The sequence below is a fragment of the Nematolebias whitei genome, chromosome 6 (assembly GCF_014905685.2).
Source record: "Nematolebias whitei isolate Nwh7 chromosome 6, NemWhi1, whole genome shotgun sequence".
Classification (NCBI taxonomy): Eukaryota; Metazoa; Chordata; class Actinopteri; order Cyprinodontiformes; family Rivulidae; genus Nematolebias; species Nematolebias whitei.
The window spans coordinates 51,829,108-51,838,460 of record NC_056503.1 but is presented as its reverse complement, the minus strand read 5'-3'; the positions used below and the strand labels follow the sequence as shown (position 1 = coordinate 51,838,460).

General features: G+C 41.1%; 1 protein-coding gene and 1 pseudogene across 1 annotated transcript in view; both read right to left on the bottom strand.

Annotated features, from left to right (window-relative positions):
* bcas3 (BCAS3 microtubule associated cell migration factor) overlaps positions 1 to 9,353 on the bottom strand; it is a 640,166-nt gene that overhangs the window by 479,621 nt on the left and 151,192 nt on the right. The gene's annotated exons all lie outside the window — the stretch shown is intronic.
* LOC119411579 lies at positions 4,598 to 4,718 on the bottom strand (annotated as a pseudogene).

Sequence of the window (9,353 nt, the reverse complement as noted above, 5' to 3'; positions counted from 1 at the left end):
AGGGGAGACACAGGGGAGGCACAGGGGAGACACAGGGGAGACACAGGTGAGGCACAGGGGAGGCCTCTGGGACAGCAGGCCTCGAACCTGCAACAGTTCTGTGGCTCCTCCAGAGAGCCAGGAGGAAATTATTTGGTGGTCTCTCCATTTTCTCTTTGGACAGGATAGAGAAAATATTTAGCTTCTTTTTTTGTCTTTTAATTTTTATTTTTCTAACAAAAATACACTTTCTTTGTTTTCTTACAGGGAAAAGCATTTTCCTAAAAAATCCTAAAAAGAGCTTGAAATAAATATGTCTGTTATATAGAGTATATTGTGCAGCTTGAGCTGTGGTCAGAAAGCAGACCGGAGACCAGATCTCGTGATCCCGGGCTCGAAAACACCACGAACTCTGTTCAGTCACTAAAATCAATAAAAACTGACGTTCCCAAAGTTTCTGCTGGAAAACACAGTTCATTTATTGATTGATTTGATTATTTGTTTGGCTTCTTTTGATTAATGAGTTTGTGGATTAAAAAGTGCACGTTTCCCTCTGCTTGAGCTCTCATCAGAGGAGGCTGAGTGTGCACGTGCCTTATTGTTCCAGCTTTATTTAAGCAGCTCACTCAGATCCAAAGTAACTGTGGATTTGAACAGGAGGCAGAAAGTGAAAGAAGCAGACGTGAGGTCCTGCATGCGGATGGACACATGCAACAAGTTATAACTAGCACATCCATAAAAACACAGGTCATAAAGCAGCGCCTTAACCCCGTTTCCATTAGTAACAGTACGTAGAACCCTTTTCTCTGTGGTACCAGCCGGGCCGAGCAGGAACCGAAGCCTGACGTCAGAACACTGTCGTGGTTCATCAGATTCAATGGTGAACTAAAGTTCATTAGAAGGTCATTAGCAGGATTTAGATACATATATAGTTTGATCATTTTAATAATGATAACGGTGCGGCGGGTGCCGACGGAGGCCTATGAGTTTGTCGCTGTTGGCCCCGGGGGGTCACTGTATGTGGTTGCTGGTGGGGATCTTCCGGTTCTCCCCTGTGGTCCGTTCTGGGGGGTGGGTGAGTGGTTCGTCCTGTGTGGGTGGCTCTGGGGGCTCCGCGGTCGGGGTCCCTCCTGGGGTCTTGGGCTCTGGTCCCTCTTTTTCTTCTGCCTCTGGTCTTGGGGGTCGGGTCTCTGCTGCTTCACAGTTACTATTAAATGTTCTATTAGAGAAGCCTTATACACTTATGCATGCTCACAACCACACACAAATAGAAGCAGGGATGTTTATGTAGGCTTTATATGTAGATATATAGATATGTATGTGAGTGTATATTCATGTGTATGTATGTATGTATGTATGTATATAGGCGTAGGTATGGGTATATATATTTATGGAAACTTACTGCAAAGCCATGAATATTTTAAGTTCTTTATACATATGTATTTTGTTGCTGTGTTTTGTCATGTTCTTTGCAGGTGAACAGACAGTGGCCGGGTGTTTTGACGTGTGCTCTATTTGTGTATATTTCTTATATTTTGGAGTCTTACTTTGTCTTTTCTTTCTTTCTATCCTATTATTAAAAAAATAAATAAATAATGCGTATTCTTTTTAAATGACCAGAACTTCTAAATGAATTCTCAGCTTGTACTGGACCCTGTTTCTGGGACTTCCCAGCAGCTGGTGAGGCGCGTGACCTCAATTTGAACCCACTGTTGGTGTTTCCTCATGAATGAATCCATTCCACATAGAATCCTCAAACCACTGAATGTCCACTCCAGGTTTTCCTGGTTACCTACAACAATTCACCACCACATGCCGTGTCTCCACGCTCTGCCTTGGCATAGGTGTTCTTGGATGCTTGAGAGAAGCAGTGTGCTCTATTCACACAAGGAGAGCTGTTGGTCAGGCTACTTCCTGTTGCTCTCTAAAATAGTTGTAGAATCAAGTGTTAACAACAATTAAAATACACCAGAATGCAGGAAATGGCATCTACTTTACTCAACATTTTCTGAGGGAGGACCCCCCCCCCCCCCCCACACACACACACACATAATAAATACTTGTGGCATTAATAACTACAACAAATATCAAAATGGAGAGTTGCTGGGGTCATTGTTTGCCTGAATGTTTTGGTCACATGATACATGTATTAGATTGGAACTGACAGCTTATTTATTTATTTATTTGTTTATTTATTAACCTTTCTTTAAGCAGGCAAATCCCATTGAGATCACGGATCTCTTTTACAAGGGAGGCCTGGGCCTGAAGCAGACTAACGTGCACGTTTTTGTTCTGTGGGAGGAAACCGGAGTACCTGGAGAGAACCCACACAAGCAAGGAGAGAACATGCAGACTGCACCCACAAAGACCCCAGGTCCAACCGGGGACTGAACCCAGGACCTTCTTATCAGGCTTCATGTGCCATTGTACAATTTTTAAAGCTGAAATCTGAGACCTCAGTTTATTTATTTATTTTCTTGTTTGACCTCATTGTCTTCCTTTCCCTCCCTCTCAACCCATCTGTCTTTTCTGTCCAAATGTATTGATGGTTTTGCTCCTGAAAAGAGTGTCCTTTATTATTTAGGTGCACATCTGAGGCTTGTCTCAAGCGCTCTACGGCTGAGACGTGTCCGTGTCGAGGCCGTTTTGTTTCTCCACTAAAGAGTTTAGAGCGACATCAAGGAGAAACTCCAGGAGAACTCCTTGTTTCTTCTCATGTTACGTCACGTTTCACTCATACTCCCACATCAGAAGCACGTCCAGCTGTCAGAAAACAACGTGGACAAGACACTGACCTAAACAACCAGACCAGTTTGACCAGAAACCAGATCTGTATCCTGCTGGATCACGTCTTTCCACCACTTACTGTATTTCAAGAAGAAAGCCGGTGTTTACAGCATGGTTGTTCCACGGATCTCCAGTGACTGTGGCCAATCTGTACGTGGAGGACGTGGGAAGGTGAGCCCTAAACATCACCGAGACACCAACACTGAGACCAACTGGTCTCACAACCACCTCTTTACACATCTTACACTCAGTCAACAACAACATCCAGTTTACCTGAGAGGATGCGAACAACAACTACCTGCCTGTCAGGGAACGAAGCGAACGTTTCAACTTTCAGGTTTCCAGGTGACCAACTTACACAGACCAGTAACTCCCATGTGATCAAAACTATGTGCTGCGAATCAGGAGAGAACAAGTCCATGGTAGAGTAGTAAGTGTGCTACATGTCCTGGGTTCAGTTTCCACAGCATAGAGTTTAAAAAGGTCCTCAGATGAGAAGCATGGAGCAGCTTCAACTACAAAACATTTTCATTCACGCTTTGGTTTAAGACGTGCATGAGTGTGCCTCATCGTGGGATTCAGCTGAACCAAGCTGCATCCCTTCCATGCGCAGCATGTCCAACAAAGTGCTAACAGAGTCAGTGCAGGAGCAGAAGGTGTCGGTGCACGTGCACGAGTGTTGGTGTTGAAAGTGACGCGGAGCCGTTTAACTGTGAGTAGCAGAGCTGCCGGTACAACGCCACCCTTGTAGCTGTTCTCTTTGCTGCTGCGGCTCCTTCAGGTCACTCCTTCACTTAAGCAAATCACTGCGCAGGTGTGCTTTATGGAAATGATGCTTTGACGTGAGTTTTGCATTAAACTCAAGTACTTGAAGTGTTCAGGCATTTATTTGTTATATTTGACAGAAAAATCATCTCACTCCCACATCGCTGGCTTTTCCTGACCTTTTGAAGACACTTGAACACAGCATGGCAGCTGACACCAAGCCTCACCCATAACCTACATGCAACTTACACAATAACATGCTGCTGTTAGATGATTACAATGAAAAGATACTGAAAGCTGTTTTACTTCAGCCGCAGCAGGTCTGTGTGTAAGGAACTCAAGCTGGTCTCTAATCATTTATTATCAACAAGGCCGTCGTATTTATCAAATTTACTTATGAATTAATTTCCTGGACTTCATCAAACTGTGCTCAGTTAAATCAGACCTTGGTGTTTGTAAAGTGCACGTAGCTGTACCAATGCATCGTGGGTCAAACGTCACGAGACGTGGGGGCAATCAGAGCAGTGTGGACCTGAGCACCACTCTCATCCTGAGGACGACAAACAAACAAACAAACAAACAAACAAACAAATGTTTGTTTCACGGTTTTCTCTCTGACGTGTTAGAAGAGGAGTAAAGGAAGACGCTCCGTGGACTCTGCACAGAAACCAAGCATGGACGGTGGGTTCACACGGGGCGCAGGAGTCAAGAGCTCGTTTAGACACTTGATTCAAGCGCATGGAAGAAAGAACGACGTTCACACAAACAGCCACGAAGAGAAAACTTGAACTGGATCAAAGTGTCACGGAAACTGGGCAGATACTGGTCACAGGTACCATTCATTCTAAGATCAGTTTCAACAAGTGGCAAAGCAGGAGATATGTGGAAACACACACACACGGTTGACTGATGTTCCGAGATTCAAATATCTGACATGTCAAATGTTTTTCATTAATATCCAGGGGCAGTTCTAGGATGTGACCTTCAGGGGTGCTCAGCCCCCAGTCCTGACTCTGGCTCTGGGCTGGAACGACGCACCCACGGTCAGGTTTGAGAGAAGTGTAAAAGCTTACAGCACCTGGTGTTAGACCAGGAGGTCTCCCATCCAAGTACGAACCAGGCCCGACCCTGCTTGGCTTCAGGGATCAGACGAGACGGGGCGTGTTCAGGGTGGTGCGGCCATAAACGAGGCGCTCCGTCACAAACAGGACTTTTAAAGAATCAAAGCAACCAAAGACTAAAGTGATGCAGCCACAAGTTACAACAAATATCTTCACACAAAACAAAGCACAACTAGCTTTAAGCATTAACCTTTAATTGAACCATTAACCTACAAAACCCCGACAATGTTGTTGGAGGAAAAGGGGGTGGAGCTCCTGCAGGTAAGGGGCGTTTACCTTTGGGACAAATTGAGGTCATGGTTGGCCAGCTGTTGACGAGTGTACTGGGTTGATTGACAGGTGGTGTTGAGGGTCCGACGTGCAAAACAATAAATAAATCATAGATTCTGAGGCCCGTTAAAGAGCGTGGTCATTTGTTCCACATGTTGGAGAAGCGTTTCCTTCCACAACCCTCACAACGCTCTCTTTATTTGTCACGGGTGCTGAGTCCAATTCAACAAGAGGCTAAACGCAGCCCTGGTGACATTTAGCTCACACTGAACGAGTGGCACTTTTTAAAGTGAGCGGGCAGCGCTGCAACACTTACGAGAGTTCTTTATTTCTTGTTTGTCGTTACTGTCGTTAATGTGAACATGAACTGTGTTTGCACAGTTCTCATGGTCTCCTTCATCTTTCACAGTTCAGACATGTCAAACATGGCAGGACGAGGACAGAGGGGGGAGGAGGTGCTGCTACTACCCCAACTCCCCAAAGTACCATTAGTGAAACACACTTCCACATGCCGGGGGAAGAGAGGGAAGGAGGAAAAAGAGGAGAAGAAAGAGAAGAGGGCTAAAAGGAGCCAAACCCCAAAGTGGAGGAACAACAACAACAATGTGTGGATCCCCCGATGGGCGGAGCCAAAACTGACAGACTGAACGTTTTACTGTGATCCAGGTTTCTACCGTACGGTTTTCAGCTCGATTCTCGTCTGCAGTTTTTAAACTATTTCAACAAATCATAAATCAAAACGTTCGGCTCTTTTAGGACAACCCTGCTCTGACTTCTGGTTTTACTTTGGCTTTTTGAAATATTCAGCCTTTTTGTTCTCACAGAAACTGAACTGAGCTCATTTTCCATCCTTCACATCTTTAGATGTGTTTACAACTTTTAGCTCCTTTCACTTTTGTTCTGCTTCAGCTGCTTTCAGCTAACTTCAGCTTCATTCTGCTAATTTTACCTTGTTATGCTCCTTTCAGCTTATTTCAGCTCCTTTCAGCTTTTTCTGCCATGTCAGCTACTATTTAGCTGTTTATGCACATTTAAGCTATATCAGCTAATTCCACATTTTGTGCACTCATTTCAACCTTTTTTGACCTAATCCAGCAAAAATCTGCTCTCTCTACTTCTTCCTGGTAATTTCAGCTTCTTTCTGCTTGTTTAGCTACTTTTCAGCTGTTTTTTTCTGCTGTTTTCAGATAACTTCCATGTTTTGTGCTAATTATTGCTTCTTTCAGCCTAATTGAGAAAATGTGTTCTTTCTGCTTTCTTCTGCTAGTTTAAGTTTCTTCTAACTTTTCAGCTACGGTTTAGCATTTTTTAGCTAATTTCAGCAGTTTTCAGATAAATTCACATTTTTAAGGTAATTTTTGCTACTTTCAGCCTAATTAACTTCTTTATGCTTATGCTCCTTTCAGTTTTTTCAGCTAGTTTCAGTTTGTTTCTGATATTCCAGCTACTATTAAGCTGTTTTTATGCAAATGTTAGCTTTTTCAGCCAATTCCACATTCTTTGTGTTCATTTACGCTCTTTCCACTTCCTTCTCATAGGTTAAACTTGTTTTAGCCTTTTCGGCTACTTTTTAGGTGTTTTTTTGTTGTTGCTATGTTTATTTATATATTTCATTGTGCTCGTTCTGCTTCATCTGCTAATTCCGGCTTGTTCTTCCACTTCAGCTACAATTCAGCATGTTTTCAGCTAATTTCAGCTGCTTTTCTGCAACTTCTTCAGCAGTGAGCGTGCTCAAAGTAAGAGCAGTTTGTCCAGTTAAACGACTGGTTATAAAACACCAGTGCTGGAAACAGGCCCCACATGATTCGCTCTTTTGAAGAGGAGCAGGAGGAGCGATGGTAAAACCATCAGCACACGTTTTCTCTTCGCTCTCAGGTAGCGCCGCAGGGATCCGGCTCTTCACTTTTCCATTTCCAGCGTTCTACTTGCTCTTTGTAGCGATCCCGCTCGTCTGCTATTTTCAGTCGGAGCGACGAGTGGAGGTCAGGCCGGCCTCCGACTCCAGCACACAACTGAGCTTTTATTAACAGCACTTTGGGAGCACTTCTGGAACGTTCTGTCTTGTGTGTGTGTGTGCGCGCGCGTGTGTGCGTGTGTGTGTGTGTGCGCGCGTGTGTGTCTGACAAACTTCCCCAAAAACGAAAATAAAAAAATCACATTTTTTTAAATTTTACCACAAAATCTGTACAAAATAGTTTAAAAATATGAGTGAGATTTTGGGATGTCTTGTGTCTAACATGACATGTACAGCTGGATGGGAGGGTGGGGGCGGGGGGGGGGGGGGGGGGGGGGGGGGGGGGGGGTGTTCAACTGGATCGGATGACACCCACACTCCTTCCATGTGTGTGTACAAGTGTGTACAAATGTGCAAATGTGTGTGTAGCTATGGTCTGATTTGGGTCAAGGAGCTGGTACCTCACAGCAAGGAGCGACGCTCCGGCCGATGATTGGACGTTAGGAGGGAGGTGTGTGTGTGTGTGTGTGTGTGTGTGTGTGTGTGTGTGTGCTGGGAGGGGGTGAACACATAAATAAAATAGAGGAAGTGAAAAGAAGGAGAAGGACAAGATGACTGAGTTGATACGAGATTGTTTTCATTTAACGGGAAATAAAAAACACAAACGTGCAAAAATAAACCATTTAATTATTCTTATAGGAGGAAGCATCGAAACCTCTGTGTGTGTGTGTGTGTGTGTGATGTACCAAGAAAAACACATGTAGTAAAAAATACAAGTAAACGAGTTTAAAGATGAGCTTATTTTGGATAAATGATAATTTGGTTAATTTCAAAGGTTATTTGTTTCAAGCCATGAATGAAGAAATCAAAAGTGCGTCCTGAAACCGCGCTCGTTTTCACCGAGCACGCGCTGATTTCTGTTTTGTTTTAATAACGGACTCGTCGCCATTGACAACTCTGAAGCACCTGTGCATTTATTGTTTTCTGTGCACGTTACTAAGCGCACATGAACGTGCTGATGGAGACGAGACGGCACGAGACAACGATCATGGAGAAGTCAGTGAATCTTCTCTAATCCTCTCAGTTCTTCTTCTTCCTGCTGCTCCTTCAGCGTCTCCACACAGAACTAACTCACACGGACACTTGGGGACTGGTTTCACTCCAGATGTTCTTCTCCTCTGTGGGGAGCAGATGCTGGGGTCAAGGGCCCAGGGTGGGGCAAATGAGGGTGGAGGCAGGTGTGGGTGCTTCACAAACCCCACCAACATTTTGATGTTGTCGGTACCAGGAGTTGAACCAGCGACCTTTTGATCACAGGACCGCCTTCTCTAACCTCTGCACCACCACTCCCATCTAATGCTCTTATATAAGTTGGGATTTTATCCAGAACGTTTGACAAATACATTAAACACTGCAGTTAAAAACAAACAAAAAGCTCAAAGCAACAAAATAAATTTCCAATTTTTAGATTTTTTTAATGAAGGCAAATATAAAAAAATTATTGTACACTTGCATGCAGAAGCATTATTATTATTATTATTATTATTATTATTATTATTATTATTGATATCATTATTACTGTTATTTTTTAAATGACATAATTATTATTATTATTGTTGTTATTTTTAATTATTTATATTATTATTATTATTATTATTATTTATTTACAATTATTATTATAGTTGTTGTTATTATTATCATCATTATTGTTGCTGTTATTTTTATATTTATTATATTACTATTACACATTGTTATTATAATGTATTTATTATTATTATTATTATTATTATTATTATTATTATTACTGTTGTTTTTATTTATTATTATAATCATTATTATTCATATTGTTTTATTTGTTATTGTTATCATTATTGTTGTTGTTGTTATTTTTATTTATTATTTATTTTATATTTGTTATTGTTTATTATTATCATTATTATTATTATTGTCGTTATTGTCTTTGTTCTTGTTATTATTATCACCATTAACATTATTGTTGTTGTTATTTTTATTACTATTTATTAGTTATTTCATATGTATTATTAATATTATTATTAGTGTTATTATTTTTATTATATTTGTTATTGTTTATTATTAGTATTATTATTATTGTCTTTATTCTTGTTATTATTATCATCATTAACATTATTGTTGTTGTTATTTTTATTTATTATTTATTTTATATTTATTATTAATATTATTATTATTATTGTTATTATTTTTATTATATTTGCTATTGTTTATTATTATTATTATCATTATTATCGTTATTATCTTTGTTCTTGTTATTATTGTCATCATTAACATTATTGTTGTTGTTATTTTTATTACTATTTATTAGTTATTTTATATGTATTATTATTATTATTGCCATTGTTGTTAATAATAATACCAGTAATAGTTCTAGCATCACCTGACCTGTGTAAATGTAGCAGCAGCAGCAGCAGCAGCAGCAGCAGCAGCAGCAGCAGCAGCAG